Source organism: Lathyrus oleraceus, chromosome 4 (assembly GCF_024323335.1).
Source record: "Lathyrus oleraceus cultivar Zhongwan6 chromosome 4, CAAS_Psat_ZW6_1.0, whole genome shotgun sequence".
NCBI lineage: Eukaryota > Viridiplantae > Streptophyta > Magnoliopsida > Fabales > Fabaceae > Lathyrus > Lathyrus oleraceus.
This window is the reverse complement of record NC_066582.1, coordinates 350,136,651-350,140,585: the sequence shown is the minus strand read 5'-3', so window position 1 is coordinate 350,140,585 and position 3,935 is coordinate 350,136,651. Positions and strand designations below refer to the sequence as shown.

At 38.2% G+C, this 3,935-nt stretch overlaps 1 non-coding gene across 1 annotated transcript; it reads left to right on the top strand.

Moving 5' to 3' along the window:
- Positions 1-1,166: 1,166 nt before the first annotated feature.
- Positions 1,167-1,273, top strand: LOC127077353 (small nucleolar RNA R71). The gene has a single exon (XR_007787184.1). It is a non-coding gene; the product is annotated as a small nucleolar RNA R71 (small nucleolar RNA).
- Positions 1,274-3,935: the final 2,662 nt, after the last annotated feature.

Below are 3,935 nucleotides of genomic sequence, written 5' to 3'. Positions count from 1 at the left end.
GTTTCCTTTTATTAGAAAGAATTTCTTTTAAGAACTTAGCATATGAGGGCATCTGCGTAATAGCTTCTGTAAACGGAATTGTGACGTTTAATTATTTCAGTAGGTCAACAAATTTTTTAAATTGGCCCGCATCTTTGGTTTTAATAAGCCTTTGAGGGTAAGGGATAGGTGGTTTATATGGTGGTGGAGGTACATAAGGTTCTTTCTTTTCTACGGTTTCCTTATTACTCTCTTCCTTTTCCTTAGGTTTACTTTCTTCCTCAGTTGACTTTTTAGAGTTTTGGTTTTCCATCCTTGGATCAGACGGTCCTTCTACTTCCGTTCCACTTCTTAATATGATTGCATGAGCGTGGCTTTTCGGGTTAGGTTGGGGCTGTCCAGGAAATGTACCAGTTGGGGCAGCAGTAGGCGCTTGTTGTTGAGCTACTTGTGATATTTGTGTTTCCAGCATTTTGTTATGGGTAGCCAGGGCATCTACTTTACTTGCTAGTTGTTTAATTTGTTCGCTAGTGTGTACATTCTGGTTTAAGAAATCTTTATTGGTTTGCTGTTGAGAAGCTATGAAGTTCTCCATCATGATTTCCAAGTTGGATTTCCTAGGAACGTTATTGTTAGGTGTAGATGGGATCGGCTTTTGATATCCCGGAGGTATAGCTGGGGCTTGATTGGGAGCTTGTCCTGGTGCGTATAAAGCATTATTACTCTTATATGAAAAATTAGGATGGTTCTTCCAGTTAGAGTTATAGGTATGCGAGTAGGGATTTCCTTGAGCATAATTCACTTGTTCTGCTTGGATTCCTGTTAGGAGTTGACAGTCTGCAGGAGTGTGACCTTGGATTCCACAGACTTCGTAATTTTGAGTTGCGGCAACCACGGTGGCTGGAGGTGATACATTTAAACTTTCAATTTTCTGGGCCAGAGCATCCACTTTTGCATTAACATGATCAAGGCTACTTATCTCGTACATGTCACTTTTCGTTTGAGGTTTCTCTACCATTGTTCGATCGCTTCCCCACTGATAATGATTTTGGGCCATGCTTTCGATAAGTTGATAAGCATCGGCATAAGGTTTATCCATAAGCGCACCACCTGCGGCGGCGTCTATTGTTAACCTTGTGTTGTACAAGAGACCATTATAGAAGGTATGAATTACTAACCAGTCCTCTAAACCATGGTGTGGACAAAGTCTTATCATGTCTTTGTATCTTTCCCATTCTTCGAAAAGAGACTCGTTTTCTTTCTGTTTAAATCCATTTATCTGGGCTCTCAACATAGCTGTTTTGCTTGGAGGAAAATATCGGGCAAGAAAGACTTTCTTCAACTCGTTCCATGTGGTGACTGAGTTGGAAGGAAGAGACTGAAGCCATCTTCTAGCTTTATCTCTTAACGAGAAAGGAAAGAGACGAAGTCGAATTGCCTCTGAAGTGACACCATTAGCTTTAACAGTATCAACGTATTGGACAAATACGGATAAATGAAGGTTTGGATCCTCGGTAGGATTTCCAGAGAATTGATTCTGTTGCACTGCTTGTAGCAGCGAAGGTTTAAGCTCGAAGTTGTTTGCTTCGATTGCGGGTGGAGCAATACTCGAATGCGGCTCATCTTGCGATGGAGCGGCGTAATCTCGAAGAGCACGAGCTGGTTCTGCCATCTCGGGTATCGGCGAAGGAAGAAGATTTTTGAGGTCGGGCACTTCGATAGGAGGGAGATTGTTTGCAGCACGATATTCCCGAATTCGTCGTAAGACTCGGAGATATAGTTCAACGTCGTTGATTCGTAACTAAAACGGCTCGCCTTGTGAGCGAGTGTGTGGCATACAAATCAACGAAAGAAAAAAAAAGAAAAAGAAAAATTGCCTTAGTCTCTACAGCGTAACAGAAGAGTTACGATATTGACTAAATAAAAGTCCCCGTCAACGGCGCCAAAAACTTGATCGTGACTTTATGAGTCGATTTGGGGTACTAACTGCAAGTGCACAGTTCTATCGCATAGTTTTAAAAGATATCGATCCCACAGGGACTTATGAATCGATATACCGTTTTCTAAGGTTACTTCGTAAAGCTAAGGCGGATGATACTTTGATTGTTTGGAGGAAAAGTAAAACTAAAATTAGATTTAAATTAAATATCAATTAAGCGGATATCGGTATGTAGTTCGTCATAATTAGGGAATCAAATCTTCGTTGGTTTCTTGGTTTTTAAAATAAATCTTTTCGGTAGATACTATTGATTAAAAGTCTTATCTCAAACTCTCGCTCTATTGAATAGACTATGACTTTATATTAACGTAGCTGTCACTTATTAGTTAAGTCCAAAATCACTTTTTGAAAACAACAGAATCTATAGAAACTCTTTTCATTAAAATAATAACCGTTTAAACACCCTCGTCTCAAACTCTCGCTCTATTGACTTAGATTATATAATTAAACTTAAATGCTTAACTCTCGTCCTCACATTTAACCTTTAAAAATACTTTTTGAAAAAGATTAGAATTTAATTAACTCTAAAAATTGCTTTCGCCCTGATTTAGAATTAATGTCCAATTTACACTGTCCAGTTAAAAACTCAAACTTTCGTTCTATTGATTTTAACTTTTTTACGTCTTTTACTCTCGTACAAAAACTTTGGGATTAACCCTGTAAATTGAGACCATAAAAAGAGTGACTTTATTTTTAAATGAAATTAAACCAACTTAGCTTTGATTCCTTCATTCCGCTTACTTTACATACCAGTATCTAAAATACTTAGCCGGACATGCTAAACGGGTCTAAACAATCATCATGCTTAAATAAAACCATCTCAGGCAAACAGTATAAATAAACAGCAATGCAGAGCATGTATAAATTAAAACAATAAATTAAAGAACCTGAATTATTAATAGCAATCTTGAACACTCCACCACAGACCGGTTGGATTTGTTCTTGAACTCTTCAATCGGACAGGAAAATAAAAGCGAAGGAATAAAATACTATGATCTAACGTAAGGTTAGATCCAGTAAAAGATACACAATAGTTTCCGGTGTAGAAACTATTGTGTGAAAAATTAATTAAGTGCTCTGAAAATTGACTGGAAAAGAAGAGAAATAAAAATTGCTAATAAAATAGAAAGCTGTAGAAAATTAATGCTGTAAAAATGCTTGCACGGCGGAAAAAGGAAGGAGAGGGCTTCAGGGTTGGATAAAAGCAACTATTTATATTAATCCACTTTTGTAACGGTTTCCAAAAATGCCTTCCGTAAGTAGTCTTCACGTTCCAAGAGTCAAGCGGAAGAATAGGCTTCAACGTGCCTCTGTTGCGCGTTAAAAGCCAAAAATATAGGAGAGGGGTGTGACGTTCGTCACACCATGTGTTACGCTCGTAACACAAGGTAGCAGGGCGTGACGCTCGTCACACCTTGTGTGGCGGTCGTCACAGCTTCACCGCTCCTGGCTTGTGATTGTGGGTTGGGCTTTAGTGGAATTTGCTTCTCATTATCTTTTTGCACCCCCGTTTTCTTCCTTTTTCACTTATGCTTCAAATAAGTTACCTGAGACAAATAAAAGGAAAAATACCAAGTAATATCGAATAAAATGAAATAAATCGAAACAAATAATAATATAATTTAATTAAATCGAGTCCAAAAATGTGATAGTATTTCATGTTATCACCTTCATTCGTAGCAGCTAGCGCTGAGATTGAAGGATTCCGTTTGTGTGGACTGAGTAGAGGTGTTGTCACCATTCAACGTTCGTGATCGCTCCGTTGATCTACATCAAAGGTTTCAATCGCCACAAGAGGTAACAATTCTATCACTGATCATGCCCATTCGTAAGGATCACTAAAGGATATTTTTTTTAAAATTCCGTTGCGTTTTGCATCGCTCTTCTCCTTCACCTTCGTCACAATCCATGGTCTGAAAATATTTGCAAATATGACCTTAGTTCCTTGAAAATTATT